Here is a 24,591-nt window from a genome sequence, read left to right as displayed (position 1 = left end):
CCTCAACTCTGTCTTGATTTTTGTGTGCTAAATAATAACCAACTTTGTCTGTGCTTCTAGCTTTCTCCTTTGAGCCTTTATTTATTTTTTAGAAAGGTTTTTCTGGGACTGTAGCAGATTCTTTTTGTCTAAATAAGGATATATTTGCCTTGCAAATAAATACTCAAATCCTTATCAAATATGGTTTTAGAAAGTGCTCAAGTGTTACATATCATGAAGGTACACTTTGCATATTGTAACTGGCTTGTGCCCCTCTGCATTCCCACTGAAGAGGAACGCTGTCAGCTGTAGCATCTACCTAGGGCTGCTGCTCACAGCTCCTTGACCTTCATAAATCATGTCAATCACATAAAACCAGCAGGATTCTTCTGAGCCCTCAGAAGGGCTGTAAAATCTGACACAGTAATGCAGCTTTTTTTCTTCTTCCGCTACATCTCCCTCTGTAACTTGTTAGCTGCTCTCCTTAGGTATTCAGTTGCTCTGTTGCTGTTTGCAGCCACTCAAAACAGGTCAAAACCAGAGGTGCTGCTTTCAAATGTGCTTTGGGGAAAGGCCTTTTAAAGGTAGTTATTCACCAGCTACTGGTGAATTTGGTGGGAATTAGGTACCTAAAGACCCAACATGGGGCATAAAAGCCTTTTTCAAGAATGACCTGTCCACATAAGCACCTTAGGTGCACTGATTCTCTGTAAATGTTAAGCTCTGTAGGCCTGCATTCGTCTTGCCTATCTTTAGGTACGTAATTGATGCACTTTGGTTAGGAGCATAATTGTCCTAAGTCTCCCCTGTAGTTGGTAGAGAGAGAAAAATTGTTCATACCAGTAAGATCTCAATTGCTGTCAGCAGGTGCCTCATTATCTCCTAGGCTACTCAGGGTAACTCTAGTTAAGTGCCTGAAATTAGTTAATAAGGAGCTGGGACTACCTGTCTGTAAATCATTTTTAAGATTGCAACAGAGAAGTTTTTGAAAGGTAACTTGTTAACTTAAAAAATGCTTCTTTACAATAGTGGTTAGAATGATTTTAAACCAATGATGAGGCAGATGATACTCTTCTTGCAGCAGATACGCAGCCTTTCAGTACAAAACTAAAACAATATGAAGGCTGGTTTTCATTGTAGGTGTTCACTGATGCTAAATTTTGACCATGGTACTTCAGGAAGGATGGGCTCCACACCATGGAGCTATAGTGCTGTAAGGTGTTCTTTACACCATGGTTCATGTTGCCATTCTTTGCTTCCCTGTTGGATGTTACATCCCTGTGAAAAGAGTGCTGCTGTCTATTTATTTTTAACCATTTATTTCTGGCAAAGCCTTCCGAGATGTTGCAGAATTTGTGCTGGAAAAGATGAGATTTCTGAACAGTCAGTGAAACATCAGGCCATATCACAGTGTTCCAGGTGGATTATTTATATATCATCTGGAAAAATACTAGTTGGGATCTTCCATGAACTGTGCAAAAATACTTTCCTGCGGAATCCAAAGGGTATAAAGTAAGATGCTCTCTTGGGTTAGAAGTTCTTTTATTTCTCTTTCTGGTTTTCAGTGTGCACCAAAATGTCTTTACTATTATTAGACCCTTTTGCAGACACAAATACAGGACCTCATTGGCAGTGACTCCTAGATTAAAAGGTTTATCTCACGCAACAGTCTGGCTGGTGCTAAAGAACGGATGGTAGATGGCAGAAATAAAAACAGTCAGATATGAACAATGTGGTTTCTTTCTTGATTTTCTTTTTTGCATATGATCTGCTTTCACACAGTCATTAGTATTGGAGACTCAATAAATGGCTGTACAATAATTTTCTTAATAAATCCTGGCACTTAGTCTGTGTTACTGACAAACATATGTTCTAGTGGGCTGAGGCTCATTAGACATAGCTCTTTCTCACCCACTGCTGTTACAGATTTTAAATACTGCTCTTAGATACATTGGAACTATTCTTGCTCTGAGTTACTGGTATGGGAATGTAAAGACATTTGAAACAGTCCCTCACAGGCTTGTTTGCAGTTCTAAGAACAGTGAGAACAAATTAGTGGCAAGATCATGAGGAACCATAAACCTAAAGGGCAAAGTGGCTTAAATTAACAGGGGCATCATATTGCCCCAAAGTGAGGAGAAGAACATGAGCCTCTGAACTGCTTCCTAGTAGAGCTTTTGCATGATCACAGATCAGAGCTCTGGAACATTTGTTTTACCAGTGGTATTTTAAGCCAAGTTAAAGCCACACACTTATTCCTACTCTTTAAGTAAGGCAAGGTGGATTTAGTGCAGTGGCAGCAGATTCATCCCTGGGATGATCTCTGTGCAATCTGCAGTTACAGTGGGGGCAAGGTCTCTTCTGGAGAGCAAGTAGAAAAGAGTCAAATAAAGCTTTCTTCCTCTAGGCCACAGACCTTGCGGACCATTAAAATTCTTTCTTAAGTTAAAATGTGGTTCCAGGCTCCAAGAAATTGCATTATATAGGACCCAGTTGTGTGGTAAGATCAGTCGTGCTCGATGAGATTCTGTTATGTTACGTGGAGCAGTGCATGGGTGCAAGACTTTGCAGATAAAAATGTCCTGCAGCACTGTGCACCTGGGCTTTTAATAAAGGACTTTTTATGTATGTGCAGTGGTATTCAGTTCCTTATGTTAAAAACCAAAACAAAACACAACCAGCCAAACGAACAGAAAACCTATTATGAGACAGGGTAGGCTGAATTTCTCATCTCTATAACATTTCTAGAAGCCACAAGAGTTATTCCAGCATAATCCTGCAGAATAAAAAAAGCCAGCTCTCCCACATAGTTCTGAAACTTACTAGTTTTGAAAACAACCTGCACTTACAAATACTGATGCACAAAATACTGTGCAGAACAGTTTTGTGCAGAGCAGAGTTAGAATTGTGAATGCTGCACGTTACTGATTGAGAGACAGTGATGAGCTAATTAAAGGTTAAGTAGTGGGGCCCTTAATCAGTGCATTAAAACATGTAGGACTGTTGCCTGACAACAGCAGGAAATCTAAAGGAAGTATTCTTCCCCTTCCTGTCAGTGGGCTTCAGAGCTGTGAGTAAGGAGAAAGGCAGGGGGCCTTGGTCTTCTCAGCACAGGTCCTTGTTCAACATTCTTGTTCTGAACTTACGATTTTCTTCATACTGATAACTCAAGATTTGTATTTTTTTAATTATTTTAATTATTTTTATTTTTATTTTATTTTATTTTATTTTATTTTATTTTATTTTATTTTATTTTAATTGGAAGGAGAAAAACTACATGTAATTTCCCAATTCCAGCATTTATGACCCTTTCTTGGGTGAGAGGAGGGGAGCTTGATTTTCAAATGGGTCTCTGAGGATACAAAGAGAACAGTGCTGCTCCTCTTGATTTTGATGACCCTGTGTGATTTCTCTGGCCCTTGTTGCTCAGAACAGCAGAGTCTTTAGCATCCTGCTTACCTTTAGGCTATGAAGTATCCATTTCCTTGTTTATAGATTTCTGTATGGTATGGATTTCTGTCTCTTTGGCACCTTGTATTTGAGGGCTGAGACTTGTTTTGGTGGACCCTGTTTGCTCACATTGGGTAAGGTTTCTATGTACATGATATTACAGCTTCTCTTAGAATTTTAAAAGTATGAATTGTTTGGGATTGTCTTTTTCTTTTTTCTTTTTTTCTTTTTTTTTTTTTTTTTTCTTTTCTTTTCTTTATATTGCCCATCTGACCTTTGGCTGCTTTCAGCGTTTGACTCTAATTTTGTCTTATTGGCTAATACTGGGTTGTACTACATTCATTTATATGACCGCGACCGATTCCTCTGGTTCTATGCCCAACTTTTACAGGATGTCCCTTTCATTTGTAATGTTGATTTCCTCAAAACATTTAGAGCAGCTGAATGCTAAAAATAAATAAATAAAATAAATTGTTCTCCTACCTAAAGCAAACATGAGGCTAACTAAACTAAAATTAACATTTTTCTAAGTCATGATGATCTGTTTTGGGCCTTTAGTCCTTTAAACTTCTGTTGGTGGTTTGTCCTTGTACATCCCCCTCAAAAAGAGATAGGCCAAAGTTTCTTTAAAAATTGTGAAGGTTGCCAGCATGTTCAGACACTCAAAACTTTTATCAGCCAAGTTAATGGAAATATTACAATGTCATGCAAATGTGAATCAGTTGGCAGAACATCTTGTTGCAGACAGGGAAAAAAAAAAACTTGCATACTGAGTGGCATATTTATACTTTTCCAGGGCCTACTTGGTTAAAATGGAACACATGTAGCTGTACTTTGTAAAATAATGAAGTCAAGGATATGAAATAACTAGGCTTCTCTGATTTTCAAACACTCTTTCAGATCAACAAGTTGAAAAGGTTTTCCAGGATTCTCTTGTGGCTTTGTGCATGAAAGATGAAGTCATTCAAAAAACAGGGCATAAAGATACCACCTGATATGTGAATCACTATAATGCGCTCCATGCTAAGACCACAGAATCACAGAATCACAGAATTTCTAGGTTGGAAGAGACCTCAAGATCATCGAGTCCAACCTCTACCTAACGCTAACAATCCCCACTAAACCATATCCCTAAGCTCTACGTCTAAACGTCTTTTAAAGACCTCCAGGGATAGTGACTCCACCACTTCCCTGGGCAGCCTGTTCCAATGCCTCACAACCCTTTCGGTAAAGAAGTTCTTCCTAACATCTAACCTAAAACTCCCCTGGCGCAACTTTAGCCCATTCCCCCTTGTCCTGTCACCAGGCACGTGGGAGAACAGACCAACCCCCACCTCACTACAGCCTCCTTTAAGGTATCTGTAAAGAGCAATAAGGTCGCCCCTGAGCCTCCTCTTCTCCAGGCTGAACAAGCCCAGCTCCCTCAGCCGCTCCTCATAGGACTTGTTCTCCAGGCCCCTCACCAGCTTCGTTGCCCTTCTCTGGACCCGCTCAAGCACCTCGATGTCCTTCTTGTAGCAAGGGGCCCAAAACTGAACACAGTACTCAAGGTGCGGCCTCACCAGAGCTGAATACAGTGGAAAGATCACTTCCCTAGCCCTGCTGGTCACACTGTTCCTGATACAAGCCAGGATGCCGTTGGCCTTCTTGGCCACCTGAGCACACTGCTGGCTCATATTCAGCCGACTATCCACCATCACTCCCAGGTCCTTGTCTGCCTGGCAGCTCTCCAACCACTCATCTGCCAGCCGGTAGCTCTGCTTGGGGTTATTGCGCCCCAGGTGCAGGACCCGGCACTTGGCCTTGTTGAACTTCATGCAGTTGACCTCAGCCCATCGGTGCAGCCTATCCAGATCCTCCTGCAGAGCTTTCCTACCCTCAAGCAGATCGACACACGCACCTAACTTGGTGTCATCTGCAAACTTACTGAGGGTGCACTTGATGCCCTCGTCCAGATCATCGATGAAGATATTAAAGAGGACTGGCCCCAGCACCGAGCCCTGGGGAATGCCACTAGTGACTGGCCTCCAACTGGACTTGACTCCATTCACCACGACTCTTTGGGCCCGGCTATCCAGCCAGTTTCTAACCCAACATAGCGTGCGCCAGTCCAAGCCAAGAGCAGTCAGTTTCTTGAGGAGAATGCTGTGGGAGACGGTGTCAAAAGCCTTGCTGAAGTCAAGGTAGACCACATCCACAGCCTTTCCCTCGTCCACCCAGTGTGTCACTTTGTCGTAGAAGGAGATCAGGTTCGTCAAGCAGGATCTGCCTTTCATAAACCCATGCTGACTGGGCCTGATCGCCTGCTTGCCCTGCACGTGCTGCATGATGACTCTCAAGAGAATCTGCTCCATGAGCTTCCCTGTCACTGAGGTCAAACTGACAGGCCTGTAGTTTCCCGGGTCTGCCCTCCGGCCCGTCTTGTAGATGGGCGTCACGTTTGCTAGCCGCCAGTCAACTGGGACCTCCCCCGATAGCCAGGACTGCTGATAAATGATGGATAGTGGCTTGGCCAGCTCTTCTGCCAGTTCACTCAGTACCCTTGGGTGGATCCCATCTGGCCCCATTGACTTGCGCACATCCAAGTGCCGTAGCAGGTCACCAACCAGTTCTTCGTGGATGGTGAGGGCCACATCCTGCTCCCCATCCCCTTCCACCAGCTCAGAAACAAGTACAAGAAACAGTCAAGTACAGAAACAGTCTTGAATGAGGTTTAGCATTCATTGTTCCCTATAAAACTGATTGACAATTCTTTTCCAACTGTGTAATTTTTAAAAGAAATACAGGAATTGTTCAGTCCAACCTCATTTATATTTTGAAATAAAGCTTTGTGTGCTTTTATTCATCATGGCAAGCATAGAAAAAATGCCAGCACTTATCTGATCCTGGCTTTACATAATGCAACATCAGTCAACAAAGTTTTACCTGCATTCCTCCTGTAGGTTACTGGGTCACATACTGAAAGTCGTTACCATTTCATGGCTGTTTGGCATCTTGTTTTAAAAGAAGTTGGAGAACTGAGCTTAGCTTCTGACAGGCCAGCAGAGCTGTACCAGAGATGTGTAGGCTGTTTGGGACAAAATAGGAACAAATTCAAAAAAACTGAGCTAAACCCCAGCTTTAGGCTGCAGTCCAGCAATGAGTTCCATTTATGTTTCCATGGAGCTCTTTGCAGGATAAGCCACAGTTGTTTTTTAAAAAATATTCTCATGGGGCCACAGTGTTTCCTGTCTTGCTGAGAGCATGGGAGGAAGAACAGTCATTTTGTGTTATCTTGACACATTTTCTACGCATTTCAGTGGAGCACAGAATAGATGCAAGAGCAAAAGGCAGATATATTGAAATATATTGATTCTTTCTCTTATTTTTTTTAAACCCAAATAAAGTTTGGACTTGCAGTAAGATTTGAATAAAGGATTGAAGCAAGGAGTTGAGAGATTTCTATTGGGGGAAGATTGCCTTGTCTCTATTTGTATCATTTTTTCCCCAAGAATTATAGATGAAAGCTATCCCCAGATAGAAGTGTCTGGATCAGCATAACCCTAGGTGATGGATCCTGCTGCACAATCCTAGTTCTTGATTTTTCATGTTTGCTTTAGCTGTACGACTCTCAATCAGAATCTCAGATCTGAACATCCCCAGCTGTGGGAGCTCCATCATACATTCCTAATTTGCTTTTTCAGCTGATATGGCTATCATGACAAAAAGGAGGGAAGAGACATCTTGAAAATTGAGTTTTTCCTTATGCTAAGTCAACCTGAAACATATAGCAGAACACTTCCAGAACTCTGCTGCCCTTCTTCTCAGGAAGGCTGGCAAAGCATTAAATAAATTTGTAAGGTTCATACAAATAGTCTTTGCTCTTTTCATGAAGCTCATGAACAGCTTTTGAGTGGGGAATGATGCTGCACCAGATCTTGAGAGGAGGGGTGTTATTTTAAGCCAGTTATAGCTCAGTTTCTGCAGTTGACAGCTACGCTTACTGGCTGGGGTGAGAGCTGGCTCCTGGCCCTGAAAAGGAAAACAAAGGTCCTACATACACTGACTTTTTATGCTAATGATGCCACTCAATTACCACACAGGTTAGCAGGACACAATGGTGCAGCTCTTCCTCCTTGCTTTCAGACATCCTCACCATGCATCTTGCCTGCTCATACAGACTCTTCCTGCGGGTAAAGGAGCCTGAGTACACCTGTCCCCAACACCATCCCACAGTGACTCATGCCATCTAATTATAGAGGACTGGACCCTGCCCTGCAGATAAGGCCCTGTGCAAGTTTGTCCCTTAATGATCTTTTCCTTCCTGGTCTTTACATGGGCTTGAAGCAACTAAGATGTATGTGGCTGTAGTCTCGTGAAATGAATTCTCTTCATTTATGTGCATCTCACGTAGCAAAGGGATAAATCATACAAGAAGTGTGCTGGAATGCTGGAATATTGCCTTTTATCAGAAACATATCTGCAGGAACTAGTTTGCAATATTGTTGTTTGGTTCAAAATGATGTCTCAACTTTCAAGGGTTTTTATTTTTTTGTTAAATTCTTCTGTGCTCTGATTTTTTGACTGCATCGTGGGTTGTCCAGTTGTCCATGAAGATTCTTTCCTCACATCCCTCACATTGTTCATAATTTCAGGTACTCCTTAGACATTCATAATTCAGATTAGCACTCAGTCATGATATTAATGTTTAAGAGTGCTTTCTTGCTCCCCCCAACTTAGACCTTTAATTCAGCATTTGATTTACTCTGATTTCCTTTCTTCCAAGAAACTCTGTTTCCCATCTAACTTTCTCTGCAAAAGATTTAAACTTAATCCACAGTCTGAACATCCTTGAATGCCTGCCTGTAACTCAAAATCTGAATCTAGAGCTGCTTTTTATTTCAAAGGCACTGAGCAGACCAAATGAGCTACTTATGACTTGCATTTGTTTAGTGCCATGTACACACACAGAAGCATCTGCATCTGTGCCTTTCTGTGTTTTGGTCTGCACTGTGTGTCCTCTTTTGCAGAGTTACAGGTGTTACTAGATTCTTCTTTGGAGTCTGCAGAAATATGTGCCAATGAAGCAGTGCCCAGCTGTGGAAAGTTAAAATGCAGATCTCACCTGAAGCATGAAGGTTTGTGTGCTTTAGCTTTAACCAAACAGCCAAAAACAAGGGATACATTAGTGTTGTGTAACTGCCTTGTATAAACAACGTTTTTTCTCAAAGATGGGAAGTTTTAGTACTACACAGAACTGTTTGTATTGGGAATGATAAAATAAAAATAATACAAAAAAAAAACAACAGTTGAAGATGATATTGTATCTGTATATTTTACATTTGATATTTTATTATATATGCAGGTGTCTCTGGAAAATATCTACGTCTTTATCCCACTTTGTTCACAAATTAAAATAAATTAGAAAATTTAGCTTTCTTCCTTGTCTTTTGTACCATAGTAATTTATTTAAAAACACATGTATATTGTGTCCTTCCTCCCTGCAAAGTGATATAAAAGAAGAGAGATAGTTATCTTTTTCACCCCCAAATTCAAAGGGCATTCAATGTTTGCCTGAGGTTCTATGTTTCAGACAGGGAAAGGTAAAGAGTAGAGAGAAAATAAGAACTTTTCCTAATACTGGAGGTAGGAGAGATACAGAGATGTCACAGGTTTTGTGACGACGTGGTGAGGTCTGTCTGTTTGTATTTTAATGAAAAGTGCAGTTCTGTGGAAGCTTCTCTTGTGCTGGGAATTTTGAGAAGCAGCCTGTTAGATACATCATGGGTGGCTGAAAAGCAGGTGTGTGAGATTTTGCAGTTCTAAGGTGGCCAGAGCAGCTCTGGTTTGACTCTGCTCTTATGCTATAAACTGAGGGAGAGGAGTCTTCATCTGCAGAAATTCTTAGCCTGTCCCTGTTTACTCAGCTTGTCTGTGGCATTTGGCACTGTAATAAGCACAAGAGCCTGTCTGTCTGTCTTCTGACATATTGTGATGCTAGGAAATAAATCCTGGGTATCGCTGAGCTTCACCTCTATTCACCAGCTCCCCTTGTGTGTGTGGGAGGGTTAGGAGAAGCTATAAGCCTTATAGTACAAGTTATGTTCCTTGTTGTTGGAGGAAGCTCCCTCCGGGTTTCTCTAAGCTGTTTGAAAGAAGCAGAAGGTGCCACTTAGGCTACCATTGCTCTCCCTTTCTTCTACAGCTGAGATGCAGACACAAGCTCTTCATTTTAATTTTTTTCCACTAGTAAAATATTGTTAATAAAACATTGTCATGGCAGCCAGAGGAGGACAGAATGGAATAGAAAATTGTTGTCATTTTCTTTCAGTCTTTTGACATCTGATGGTTTTCTTCAGTTTGCAGTAGTTGCAAGTAATTAAATGAAAGAAAGCCAGATCCACATAGCAACAGAGACTGAAAAAATGAACAAAGTTAATGTTAAGGCTGGATATCTGCACGGTAAACCAAAGGTTCCAGGATATACTATTTGTCTTTCTTCTGTTCATCTATGATTTCTGGTTTGTCTGCCTTATTTTTTGACCATCACTTAAGATATTTTGTGGTTGTTATCAGCCATGTTGATAAGCTGAGTTACCTGGAGATTTCTTTCATCTCCTTGCCTCATGATTCAAGTCTCCCTACGCTGTTTTTGGAAGATGTTCTGAGTTTCGAAATGCCCAAGAGATCATGCCTGTTTTGGGGCCGGCAAGAGATGGTGTTTGATTTTGTTATTTTTGATAAAGTGGGGAGGAAACAGTGGAAAAAGGAAGCGTGTAATATTGGTCCGGAAGGGTGTAATATTGGTCCATGTATTGCCATGCTGCATGCTGTGCATTAAGAAACGAAATATGCGAGCCTTAGAATAGGGGTTTCACATGGTTGAAAATATGGAAGAGCATCTTGCAAGATTTCAAGCTTTCTCCATCATTAACAATTAGGGTTGTTGTCATATTTACAGCCAGGATTGTCGCGTTAAGGGGTGTAGCTGATTAACCGTTACGGGCCTGGTCATATTCAGGGTACTGAACCAGTCGGACATTCACCAACAACGCGTTAACCGTCTGGGGGTCCGTTCAGACATTCACCAACATCGCATTAACCGTCTGGGGGTCTGGTTGGATTCAGAACACTGAACTATCACAGATAACCACCCTTACCCTAGTTGCACTTAATGAGAGCTATCACAATGCAATCAAGTATGGTTTATTACAGCAACAGATAATCAGGTTCTTTTGGATTGCCGGCGATAGTGGCTGTCTGCAAAAGCAAGCTAGCATGCGTGAAATATTCAGATGTTACAGGTGTTACAGGTGCACAGCCTAGAAATAAACGCGTTAAAAGGATCAAAGATTCTATAGAGATTTATAAGCAAGTATTCAGATCTCACACAAAGGCGTCCCAATGGGGGTTAAGAGGGGCTCAGCCCGTCGACTGGTCCCAGGAGTCAGAAGGTCCTAAGGATGTTGTATTTCCTTGGGATGGTATCTCCCCTGACAGTGGTATCTTCCCTGGCATCCCCTCTCTCTTGGGCCAATTTATATTATTTTCTATCTTTTAGGTGGAGCTTGAGTGCCTCTAGTCAAACATATCTTAGTTATGATTGGTGAAAAGTTCTCCTGTCTCCGTTTAAAGTAATAGGCTCTGAGAAATTCAGAGCGCATGCTCGATGAGGGGTGGTTGCACCTTGGAGGCGGGTAGCTTTTGGGATGGAAGTGTGTTTTGGTATTATAATGATATTATAATGAGCAAAAAGTACACTAGGGTATAGCATTTGTCAAAACATGACAGGTCTTTGGCTCAGGGTGGCAAAAAGTGCAGCTTTGTGCACAAGAACAATCGAGTCCCCACCTGGTTACAGAGCCTAGCCGTGGTGTCTCCACTCCACTCTACGCTCCGTGCTGTTCCTTAGGGCTAGCACACCAAGTTTCTCCAGCGCGATAGCATCTAAGGTTGGGAGCCTAGGGAACACTCAGGTAATGCAGTTATGCCCTACCCTGAAAGCCTCTTCAATGCTGTACCTTTTCCTTAAAAATGTGAATGTTAGTTTTATTTTCCTAGTTACTTCAGGCAATTACACCACAAGGATACAAAGCCAAAAGTTCTTTAACTATTAGGAAAACTTCCTCTTTCTCTAAAGTATTTGTTCTTCCACCAATTCCAAATATAGTTACTGATATTTTATTATTATTATTATTATTGTATCTTACATTTGTTAAAAAAAAAAAAAAAGACCAAAATCACTAGTTTATTAGAAAACTACTGATAATATTCTAAATTCAGATGGTTTGGCTTCTGGTACAAATCCATCTTGTTTCAAACCATATTTAGAAGCTGAAAGAGCAGTTGTCAGGGATCCTCCTATGTCACGCTGCTATGGGACTCTGGAAACAGCTCCATGGTGACGTGATGTCCTCTTGGAAAACTCTGGTGCACTTGGAACAAGTCCTCAGACTTTAGACCACTTGGCAAGGACACTGTAGTTTCCACCCAAGTAGTGCAGGCTGTAGGAAAAGACAACTTCTGCTTGGCCAGAACAAATCCCTTGTATCCAGAAGGCAGAAGATGAAAAGCAGAAATGGACAGTCACAGACAGGAATAATATCTAAGACTTTGCGTCAGTTGTCTCACCTTGACTTATGTTCTGTAACAAGGCATATTATTCTTGATGGTACTCCAGATCAGTTAAATGAAAATTTTGCAACAGTTTCAGCTAAACTTAAAACTGGAACACTTTTGCATAGCTAACATAAAAAAAATGCACTGTGTGATTCATATTATTTTTCTTTTGTATTATGTTATTTATGTTGTTCCCACATTTTCTGGTACTTAAAATACTTTGAAATAACTGCCAGCACATAATTACACAGTTCTGTTTGTCGAGAAATGTAGTTCTGAGTTTGGCATTTAGGATTTTGGAAGCTAGGATACTACCAGAGAAAGTTTGGATTGCAAAAATGCTGAATAATAAAAAAAGAATATTTGTCTATAAATAATCTCAGTAGACTTAGAATTCCTCAGCGCTGAGGTAAATTAGGCAAGAGACTTCTCTGGTTTGCATATGTTTCATTTTTATTCTGGTAACTATAAATACTAGAAACCTAACTTCTCAATGAAATCTTAGGACCTGAAGCCACTTTGACCAGGGGTAGAGACCAGTGCAGTGCAGTTCCGGTGGCAGGAGCTGGTGGTTGAAAGAAAGGCGAGCAGAGATCAAGTGTTGCCATTTGGTAATGCTGTGAGCTGCACATACCTGTGTCCGTAGCTCTGGGTCTGTGGCTGACCCTGCCTACAGATGGTCACCTGGATTTACTCAAAAATGTACTTTTTCCCTGAGTTTGCAAAGTGTCCTGCTTGTGTTCAAATATTGGTTTTTGTTTTCACTTTCCCATCGTTTGCACAAGCACCTCCCAAGACTCCAGAATGAGACTAATGGACTGGGAGGTGACAATTTCCTTCATGAAATGTGGTAGGCTTCTGTCTTACAGTGGCTTGGCTTGCCTCCCTGCCCTGTCCAGCATTAGGGAGAAAAGCAGCTGACCTGACATTGCTGGAGTGAAACAATCCTGTTGGCTTTGCTGCTCAGGGTAGCAGAGGCCAGTGCCATAGAAAATGGAAGTCCATGCATGTCTCCTGCTATTCCACATCTCTGGGAACAGCTGTTCATGTATAGTAGCAACTACAGGATGTGTGCGTGGGGGGTGCATGCTTCTGAAGTACTAGAAATCCCCGGACAATGTTAAAAAAAGAACCATTCAGACAGAGCCAGGGTGGAGGAACTGAGGGAATAACAAATGGACTGACAGTGATGGCATCTGGAAACTGCATCAGTGAATGAAAGATGCGCTTACCAGAATTAAAGCAGGAGCCATGGTATGTAGTTTTATGATGCCTACGAGTAGTATAACCTGCTTTTGGCATAAACTCTCTGTAATCACTATTCCAATGCTTTATCTCTCAGCAAGCATTTAGAGTAAAGCAGATGTGAAAATTAGATTTCAGATGCAGTAACCTGGTTTATAAATCTGCCTGGTGTATTGAAGTACGTCTCATGTGTTTCTAAGGATTCATACGTAATAATGCATGTCCTGTGCAAAAGAAAACCAAACAACCTCCTTTCCAACCCCCCTCCACTGCTGTCAGCCCTGCGTATATTTTTCAGTTATGGATTGCTGTTTACCTCTGCTTTAGCTGTGCAATGAAATCAATCCTATGCTTCAGTCTGTCCAAGCTTTTGTTAATTACTTAGTACTACAAATATTTTCATGACAAATTTCAAAGATTTCTTCTTAACGAGAATTATCTTGTAAAGGCTGCCTAATGTATGGAAAAATTATATTATACTTTTTATATTTAAAAACTCCTGAAACATCATGATCTAAAAAATCCATGCAGCTACAATATTAAAAAAAAATACATTTATGCAGTGTATATATATTGCTTATACAGTGATATACTGTAATATGGCATACATCATATTACCTGTTAGAAGGTGATTTATATGTGTTGCTATTTTATACCTCATACAGCTTATGCTATACTATTGTAATGTATTGTTCTGTGTTAATATTACAAAAATACATCATATCTCATGTGCTTAATCTGATATGAGGAGAGTAAGTGGTGCAGCTTGTCCTGCTGATGGCTGGGCAGGTGTTTTGTAATAGTCCCAGTAGCTGCAGCTGCAGCAGCAGCAGCAACGTGTTCTTTCTTTTTACCTTCTGCTGAAAGCAAAACTGATGCCTAGCATCCTCAGCATGCTCAGCATGCAACACAAAGTCAGGCTTTGTCTTTGTAGTTGGACTGAACCCTATTACCCTAATCACATCAACTGTGAGGCTAGGATTGTGGTTTCCCATCTTATGTCTGAGAAACATGAAGAAGAAAAATAGCAATGAGGTAGCCAGGCTAGCAATGGGTGAACTCTTGAAGCTCCAACCCAGTGTTCAGTATCTTCTCATCTCCAACCCAGTGTTCAGTATCTTCACACTAGGACATGTCACAGGAAAACACCCTTTGTGCTCTATAATATTTGAGGAGGTAAAACAGTGGGGGAGGATTCTGGTGGGGATGTATTTATAAGTACAAGAAAGGCAGTTGGACTTTTTAACTTAAAAATAAAATAATTGTTAATTTTCTTAGAGCAATGACAAGGCTCCTCTTTTGTTCCAAGCGATGGATATTCTTGATGCCAACAATGTGTCCTTTCCTGATTACAATCTGTATATGTTCAGGATCTTGGTAGGGAGGTTGGGTTGGAGATGAGGAAATGCATTAGTCTACACCTGCAGTGTGGTACAAAAGAAGACTTTTGTAGATGCTGAGATAGTCTGATTTCTCTGAATGCCCCTCCTAGAAAAGGGGTAAGAATAGATATTTCTGGAAGACTCACAGAAAGTTAGAAGAGATTTTCACTCGATGTCATATATTTTTGGGGGGGTATGTTTATTTCTAATGGATTTTGATGGTTGTCTTATTCCTAAAATATGAACTCCGTAAGTAAATATCACTAACTACAGCCAGATTCATAAAAGTATTTCAGGTGCTTTGGTCAAGCCCCAGAGGAAATCCAGGGGGAAAAAGTGCATGTGTGATAATGGAGGATTAAAGGAGAAAAGGTAATACTAGAGCAGTTACAGTTTTATTTATTTATTTGTTTGTTTGTTTATTTATTTTTCCCATGGAAAAAAATCAGTAGGCAAACAAGATGAGATTTCATTTTGATACTCCCACAAATATCTTTATCTGGTGTTCTCTGGAGTCTTTATTACTTTCAGTTAAGCTGTTCCATCCATACATGTGCCTGTTTATCATGTAAATGTCATTATATTTCCTTTTCACAACACTCTGCATTAGCTTCTGGTCCAACCATCACCTTTAGGCCCAACAGCTCTGAAATCCTGAACTTCACATCAGAGAACTTCTCAACTGTAAAGAGTTTCATTGGAATCAACCTGTTCCAGTTTGATGTTTCCCGTAATCCAAACCCTCAGCTGCTTGCAGCTGATTATAGTTTTTTCAAGCTGTTGCAGTTTTCTTCTGTATTTTCCATGTGTGTTAAACTTAAGATAAAGTAGTTACTTAATTGCCTGATGTTTATGTGAGACAGAATAAAACACAATGATGGGCCAGCACCCATCTGAGGTTGCTTCAGGACTGAATCCCCTTAAATTCTGGGAAAGCTTGGGCTCAGATGTGTGCTGAGAAGTTTGACATGTCTCTAGATGAATGTTATCACATTGCTCTTCTTTCTAGCCTGGACACTTCTTGAAAAGGCATTGCGGCACAGAAAGACATTTGCAGATGTTTTATTTAATCTTTGCTCATTTTATGATTTGTACTTGGTGTTAGTAGCTCTATAAAAACTTGTTTAAAGAGAATTTTAAGTTATTAGTGCGTTTTTGCAGGAATGACAACACATGGCTCAAAAGTATCGCAGTTTACCACTGTTTTAAATATTTCACCATTGGGACACCAGGGCTGAAGGAGGGGAAATACTGTTTTTTTAGAAGCATAACTCAGTTCTTTTCTAACATGCTCAAGTATGTAAAGCCATTGAACATTTTTTCTTTTTCACAACAAGATTACATCACTTTTATTTTTTTGAATCTACCGATTCTACTTCCTTCTATTTATCCTTACCTCATCTTTATTCATTTTTTCCCCCTTTCACCACTGGCATTAAAGTGATTTTTATTTTTAATCAATTAATAGCTCCTTCCACTCATTAGACAGTGCTGTGTAACAGGTCCTGCTGTCTAGTTGCTCTGTCGTTGTCACTGTGAGGAAGACCTGTTCTGTGACTTACTCTTTTCATAGCTGTCATGGATCAGCGTTATTCCCCAACCCCAGAGAGATTCTGAGCAGTTCAGAGAAATTATGAAGAAAAGACTTTATTTTTCTTCCAGTCTGTGACACTGTGCATGTGAAATTATTCTTCATCCATTCTAATTTTAAGGAACTAGATTCAACCTTTAGCACCTATTCCTACAGTCACATCATTGTTCATCACATTCTCCTCTCTTTTAACTTTAAACTTCTCTCCCACTTTGGACCTTATTTTATTTTTCAGTTCTTTTTGTACTGACCTTGTGTTTTGCCAGATCTGCTTTGAATTACTTTGGTATTATATCAGGAAAGGTATTTATCTTGAATGAATTCTCTTAGCTCTCTCACCTCTCTGAAGATGTGGCAATGCCCATCTCTGCCAATCTGTTCCTCTGTTCCTCGATTTCTTTTTTTTTTTTTTACTTTATTTTTACCATTACGTACCTTGAATATAAATACACAGTTACTGTTATTTTCTCTGAACTCTCTTTATTTAGCTTATTTCTGCTTAGGAACTGAGGTTTTTGGAACTGAACAGTTTGCACCAAGACTGGCTATGTTCCCCTCCCCCCCAAAAAAAAAACCAAAAAAAAAACCAACACAAACCACAAAACAAAACGATAAAACAAAATAAAACAAATGTTTCAAAAAAAATTTACAACTAAGTCTATGGAGGCATATCCTTGCATGTGCCTGTAGTCCTGCCCCAAAGAGCAGCCCACTTGGCTGGAGCTTACTGGAAAAAGGGAACCACCATGAAAAATGGCCTCCTCACTCTATACCTTATTGCCAAAGCACCAAACACTGAAACTGCATTGACATTTTTGCTGTCTCACTTCGCAAATTCATGGAATGTATAAGTTAGCTTCTGTGTTTTGTCATCTTTTTGTATGTTAGGTAAATTTTCTCAGATTGATCGCTATCTTATCTTCTGATGTTCTGTTTCCTCTAGGTTCCTCTTGCGTGCTGGAGATGTCTGAGCTCCATAAGTTCTTGATTCTGGTGGCCCCAGGAAAGTGGCAATCCTTCATTAAGAAAGTAAGATGTAGCATGTGGGTTGAGAAATGCTGGAAGCAGGAACCCTTGGAGGACTGTGCTGCAGGAAGCTTTCCTCTGTGTTTTTTTTTGTTTAATATTCTTCTACACGACAACATTCCATTTGCTTAGGCTTGCTAATTGAGACTTGAAGAAAATACAAATGGGTGAGTGATAGCCATTCTGTAAAGATGTTTCTTCAGGCCTTTTTTAATAAAGCTGAATTTTTGTTGTACTTGTTTAATGCGCTGTTCTGGGGATACAGATACAAACAACATCTGGCCACTGTTGCAACGGATCAAGCCAGAGCTCTGCATGACAGTCACTGAAACAAAGAGGCACGAGAAGTTAACACCAAAGAGATCTTGGTGTTAACATAACATAATCTGTCTTGTCTTATTCTGTAAGTCTAAATACAATGTCCCAAAGAAAATAAAGAGAAGAAAAGTCCAACATCCCTGACACTGGGGACATGCCGAAAAAAAAAACAACAAAAACAACAACAAAAACCACATATCTTCTCTTCACCTATCTCACTATTTTGAAAAAGTACTCAAGCATATTCACCTTATTTATATTGCAAAAACTTTATCTTCTGTATTCAGCTTTCCTTTATATCCTGCTTAGAAAAAGTTGTCAGAGAGACTCCAGAGGATTCTTTGAGTCATGGGGCTGAAGCTAATGGAAGCCTCCCACTCATGTCAACAAATTAGTTGACTCCCCAAGTGAGCAGCCTGAGAGTGTTTCAGATTTACAGTTTCATGCAGTACCTCTCAGTAGAACAAATGCAGCTTTATAGCTGCAGTTGGAACTGGAGGGAAAACTACAGAAGATTAATTTTACCTGTAAGCTTTTATATTATCATTTATTTGAAATTCATCTCTAAAATCTGTAAGCAGTGCTAATAGTTTATTTATTAAGGAATCTGATAGTGTGAATTGTTTAAATGATTTGTGATATATGAAGAAAAGCAAGTTAATAATAAGATGTAGAACTCCATATAGGGAATTGTGTACTAAATACCATCAGGAAAAGATGGAATCAGATGAGGAACCGAAAATCAAAATGAGCATCTCTGGGGTTATATAACCCTGGTTTGACTAAGGGCTTTGAGCAGTTGTAAAATTATAGCTGCCTTTGTGTCCATAGGTCCCAGACTACCTCTGGATCCTGGACTCTCCACAGTGATACTCGTTTCCACTTCGGAAACCTTGCGTTGGGTTCAAGTTCATTGGGAGGTCAAGGGGGGCAATGGATTCTCCTGGAGATGGGCTATGCAGAAATACTGAAGGAGCAGAGATAAGCTGACCCACCTCTTAACAGTGTGTCATAGTTGAAATGTTATTAGAGGAAGTCTTCAAAGAATTAATGTTTATACTTTGCTATATGCAGCTTTGAATTTTTTATTTTATTTTATTTTTTTTTAAGATAGGAATTATAGTCAAATCTTCATCCTGTTTTCATTAAATTCATTCTAGCTTTGAAATGAGGTCAATTTCTGGAAATTAAAATATTTCTGTCTTTTCTATTATTATTATTTATTTTTTTTAAACATGTAGATTACTATAGCCTGAAATGAAATATCACAATGCTTGAAACTCATAGTTCACTTGGAATGCAGCACTATGCCTTGGTAAGATCAATTTATATAAACTCCTAAAAGTATTGATATCTGAAGCTCTCCAACAGACAGAAAAAGAAAAACACATTTTTTTTAAAATTTTTTTTTTAATGTAAACTTAACCGAAACAAAGTTTCTTCAATAACCTCAGGGAAATTAATAACAGTGAGATCTTTCCTTATATCCTTTCAATGTTGGTATGTAAAATAAGTTTATATATATACATATATATATATACATATATATATATACACAAAGATATTCCAACTAATAAAACTATAACAATTGTTTAAGAAAATTTCTTAACCGACTCATTTGCTTCCCTTGAAAGATGAGAAAGATGTTGAAAAAAATATTCCTCTCCCCGCCCCTGGGAGAATAATTGTGTGCAAATATATTTTCCCTAGGGAAAATTCTGACCAAAATAATGTTTATTTACAGCTAACATTCTCCCAGAAGAAAAAAAAAATCAGTGTAGGCTTGATGCATTTATTCTCATACTCACTGGGAGGCTTTGCTCACAGTATCTTCAAATCTTCATCTACTGGTTAAACATTATTCAGCCACAGGTAGGTATTACCTGAAATGTAAAAACAGTCTGAGATATGGAGTAGAATGCACAACATCAAAAAAGTGGAGAAAATATGTTCCTCTGCATATTCTCACGAAGATCTGAGTGTTTTTCATTCTTACCTAATTGTTGACTGCTAGTATTGAATTTCTGGGAGATTCGCTTTTATTTATTTTTTTTTAAAACCACTTCCTCAAATTATTTCATTTTCAAAATACATAATAGTTGACTTGCAGAGCCAACTATGCACATTGAACCACAAAACATTATAATGCCTTGAGTGGGTCACACTGATGAGGATGTGGATCCCATTTAATTTTTTAGGGCATATAGAATGTGCCTACTGTGTGGATACTAAAACTAGGAAAGATGACCTTGCTTTGATACAGTGCTTCCACAGAGTTCTATAATACTTATTAAAACTGCTTTATAAATAAAACATTAGAGCTTTTGACATTTAAAGGCTTCAAGACATGCCATACGCTTTACTGCAGAGCATTTACGTGAGTCATTTGCTGACCCTGCTGTTTCTTCTTAAGGTATAAACTTTTACAAAAGAAAATAAAAAGAACATGGTAATGAGTGGTAATTAGACCCAGCAATAGGTAGTGAATGCTGTTGTTTCATGCTGGTTCTCAAGCTCATAACAATATGACTCGTTAGCACAATACCACTTGATTTGTACAAGGAGGTGAAATTCAACCTATTCTATAAATTGAATGAGATTTAAACTGTTGCTTGTCCCAGAAAACATGTATTACTCCTGATCTGTATTCTAACCCATCTTGCTTTCTGCAGGAGAAAAGAGCAGTTAGTTACTTCAAGCAGAAGAATATCTCCTCTCAATCTTCATCATCTACATTACAGTAAGAGGATCACCATTACCTCTGGGATGAAAAAAATACAGGAAAAAAATATAATTAAGTAATCCCAAACCTAAGAAAGTAAGAAGGAGACATGTTAGAAATCAATTCATTTTAAAGCATTTAGTACATTTTATTTGTTTGTTTACTTTTTTGCTCTCCCATCTATTGTGTATCAGAGCTGTTTTATTTCCCTCCTGGGGGGAATGTTGCAGCCATTAGTATCCCATCTCTATTGACTCTGTGCTCCCACTACTTTAAAGGCACTTGCCTGCTTTGCAGTTGCCTTCAAGCTTATGGATGTCTGTATTTCCAGTGTTTCTATCATCTGCAAAACTGATCACACATGAATTATACCTAGAAAACACATGCTGGTTCTTATTGCTGACTGAGGCTTGGGATTTGGTTAATTAACATAACCTTCCCTGGAAATGCTGGTAGAGACTTACAAAGAGCTGCAAATAACAGGAAACATCACAGCTTGAATATTGACCAGGACTGTTTGGAAGTAATATTTTCTTAAACAGAGGGTGACGAATGTCAGAGGGGGAAACAGTTCTTTGTAAATTGGAAGTTGCCAAATGCATAAACAGAGTAGACGGTGTAGCAGAAGCTCCGCTTTTGCTTTAGCAAAAAAAAAAAAAAAAAAAAAAACAAAAACCAATAAAGCCAAAATTTAAAAGAAATACTAGCACATATCCACGAATTAGTGCTATCAGGCACTAATCTTCACCTAATGATACAATAATTGCACACAGTACATTTGTTGCTGACATTTATTAAAATCTTGGTTAAAAAGGCCAGTTCTCTGTCTGCCACAAAGATCATGACTGAATAGTTTATCAATATCATTTTTTCAAATGGTTAGACATACCAATCATTTCCAAACACTACAGCAAGAAACTTCTGTTGTATAATATCTGTGCAATATTCTGTTGTATACCACTTTTTGTTTCATAAAACAAAGCCTGTAATTTAATGTAATCTTTAGATGCAGGGTAGAAGCCTGCATTCTTCAGAACTCTTTTTTTTTTTTTTTTTTTTTTTTTTTTCTGAAGCACAGGAAAAAATAATTTTTTTGCTATCACTATGACATTATTTAAACCCATCAGTTTTTAATTCAGTATCCATGTGATCTCATGATAGCACAGACCTCAGGGGATTGAAGGTTAATGTTAGCTTTAGGTGAGAGCTAGCCAAAACAGCAGCACTTGGATTGAAGTCCAGATTTTCCCAAAGCTCCAAAAGACTCAAATCCAAGTTTTTGTTTCTCCTGGGAGAAGATCTGTCTCTAAGTCCTCCTTCCTTTTCCTCTACCTATCTGCCCTTCATGCACTTGATGGATTTTCAGTAAACTTTTTAAAGGGGGGGAGAGAAGGGGGAGAGGGGGTAAATTCTGCCCCACGTGGTACTTTGTACTCGGAGATAAAGGACTTAATCCCCCCATTCCATAGGCTATTAGAAGTGCTGTGGTTTGACAAGTCAACATTGACTGATGGAAATTGCTTGAGACATGCTGGATGTCCAGCAGTAAAACAGCCACCAGACTACCAGACTCAGGGAAGCTCAGTGGTAGTTTAGTTTTGTCTATTATAGTAATAGTTTTGCAGTAGTATGAACAGGCTTCATTCTCATGGCAGAGGACATAGGAGCTGGTTCCCTAAAGGGAATATTCCTTTTCCAGCACATTATATGGTTAAAAGTCCACTATTTCTTTTTTCTTTTTTTTTTGCTTTTAACACACAGAGAACTAGAATGCCTGTGATGCTGGAATCCATGGTTAATCCCATGGAAGCAGGCTCCAGCCTCAGCAAACAATAGAGCTTTTTTACTTCCTTGACAATTCTCATATTCTCACTTTCTATGAGTAAAAAAAAAATCTGCCATCATGGAAATCATTGAAATATTCAAGAGCCTGTGCCCATAACCTGGTGTCTTTACTCATTTCCATCATTTTCCATCATTCTCCTTTGCTATTAGGTTTGAAGTTTTCTAAGCCTTGCCTTATTTCTAATTCTCGCATTGAAGACAAAACACTTCTGTAATGCCTGCCTTAACTTCTTCCTCAAGAAGACTGAAAACGTATCACAGAGATTATCAGCATAGATTTGAGTCACTAAAAATAATCTAGGAAATGTTGAATATTACAGGATGATAGGAGCAGGAACTGGGAAAAAAAAATACCCCTACAGAATACCACTTTTCAGCATTTTTCAGCTAGGGACCTTCCTATTAGCTTATGGTTTTTCTTGGCAGATGTTGCATCTTGCAGAGTCTGTTGCTAGAAGTGTTCCAGTTGATCTTCACAGGGGTTATAGATGAAGACTCCTGGCCCTTCTTCTCAGAAAAGGGCAATCTGTGCTAAATTTCTGTTGTAAGTACACAGCTGATGTGACACACAATCACAGAATGGTTGAGGTTGGAAGGGACCTCTGGATGTCATCTTATCCAATCTGCCTACTCAAGCAGCATCACCTAAGGCAGATGAGCTGCAGAATAGCTTGGCTGCTTGTTAAGATAAGAAAATCTGAGAAGGAAAGCAACAGGAATCAGGAAAGGATAGTGATTCTTCTGCACCTGCTTCATTGTGTCTCCTGCTTAGGGTCAGAGGGAATGCAGGAGCACTTAGAGGTTAAAGAAGCTCAAGCAGTAATAGGGGAGTAATTGTGTGGGGACAGATGGGTTATGAAAGGCTTAACAATTTTTCAGAGATAAAGGCAGAGTGGCCTGTTGTGTGGCCTGAGTCATTTGCTAGAAACAGGTATGGGAGCCCTTGTATTAGTATCGTGTGAGCCCTATGGCTCTTGTGAATTTTGTTGTGTGCCGCTGTTCTTTAAGGTACAAGGAAAAGCTGTTTCAAAGGATTTTTATTTAGCTTCCCTACATGAGCTTCTTCTCAGCCTACATTTTAATGCTTGACAGCTGAGCTTTTACAAGTTTTCAGAGCCATTAATCAGAGCAGTGTTTTGGGAAGATTCTGCAATGTATACTTGAGAATTTGTATGGCACTGGTTTAAATTAAAAGCTAAGGCTTACTTTTGAGGCTGCTTTTGGCCTCTTTCCTTAAAGCATGGAGCCATGTATTATTGTTCTAAGAACCCATAATTAGTAGCAAATGTTTGCAAAATGCTTAAGGTTGTTGCTAGGGTGCTCCTTCAGGCTGGGATGTGTGAAGGATGGTTAAACCTAATTTAGATCTATTTCAAAAACTGTTTTCTTAAGCTGCAAGTATAGATCGTTTTTATGCAGTGCAGTACATTCTGACTTTTCAAATGGGCGACAGGAATAAAGGCATTCCTTCAGGAATAGGTATGACTTCATGTGAGCAGAAATTAAGTTCCCATTCTCTGAAGTAATTTGCCAGTGAATCAGACATAAGATAGGAAACAGGACTTCAGAATTGGGAGTCTGGTGGTTGTTGTAGTTGTTTGGCTATAGTTGTGTTGATTCGTTTGCCCAGAACCATTCAATTTAAAAGGTACATTGTCAACTTTCTTTTTAAATAAGAACCAGAGGAACGTATTTATCCGTTCTGAAGGTAAATTATAAGTTTTCTAAACTGATAGTAAAATGTTCGAGAAACATCAAAAAAAATCCATGTATATATATATATATAGCTTTTATGAACCTTGAATGTTCCAAGTGATAATATGATGATTGCTTTTCATTATATTCAAATTCTGAATGAACCATATAAAAGGTGCTTGATTTGTGCCAAAAGATCTCTGAGTGTATTTTATTGTACAATACACTAGGTGTTAACACACAGTAGCTCTTCTGGTGGAGATGATTGCCAGCCAAATAAGTTGACCATCTGCAGACAGCAAAGGCTGTCCCCGCTCTTTTCAAGGTGACTGTCCCATGAGGTAGGGTGTTGTTAGAATCAGGCTGTGACATTCAGGTCTTGCTTCCAGTTATGTTATGGATGCCCTGTACGAGGTTGGTTAAGCCAGTTACCTCTCTGTGGTTCATTTCCCAGCCTTCTCCCTCAATGTTTGATTCCGTCTCCCTGCCACTGCACATCCCTTTTTGCATGGTGCCTCTGCTTCTCATCTAGGTTTCCTGAGGAGCACTTGTGCCCACCCTGGGCCCCTGAGGACACCACAAGGCCAGTTGCATCCTGTCTCTGCCCTGAGACACCTCAATGGGGCCTCTGCTGGCCATGCCCACTGGGAGATAGGCTCCATTGTGGCTCTGGCCTAGGCGCCCAGGTCTGGCCTAAGTTACATCACATGTGGAGCTTTTCAGCCAATCCCCTTTTTGGC

At 39.6% G+C, this 24,591-nt stretch overlaps 1 long non-coding RNA gene across 1 annotated transcript in view; it reads left to right on the top strand.

Annotated features, from left to right (window-relative positions):
- Nucleotides 1-17,681, top strand: part of LOC309876951 — a 47,281-nt gene extending 29,600 nt beyond the window's left edge. Inside the window, exon 3 of the long non-coding RNA XR_014317292.1 lies at nucleotides 17,189-17,681. This is a non-coding gene — a long non-coding RNA (uncharacterized lncRNA). The remainder of the gene's footprint in view (nucleotides 1-17,188) is intronic.
- Nucleotides 17,682-24,591: the final 6,910 nt, after the last annotated feature.

Source organism: Aythya marila (genome assembly GCF_965140915.1).
Source record: "Aythya marila genome assembly, chromosome: 1".
In the NCBI taxonomy this organism is placed as follows: Eukaryota; Metazoa; Chordata; class Aves; order Anseriformes; family Anatidae; genus Aythya; species Aythya marila.
This window is presented reverse-complemented; position numbering and strand designations above follow the sequence as displayed.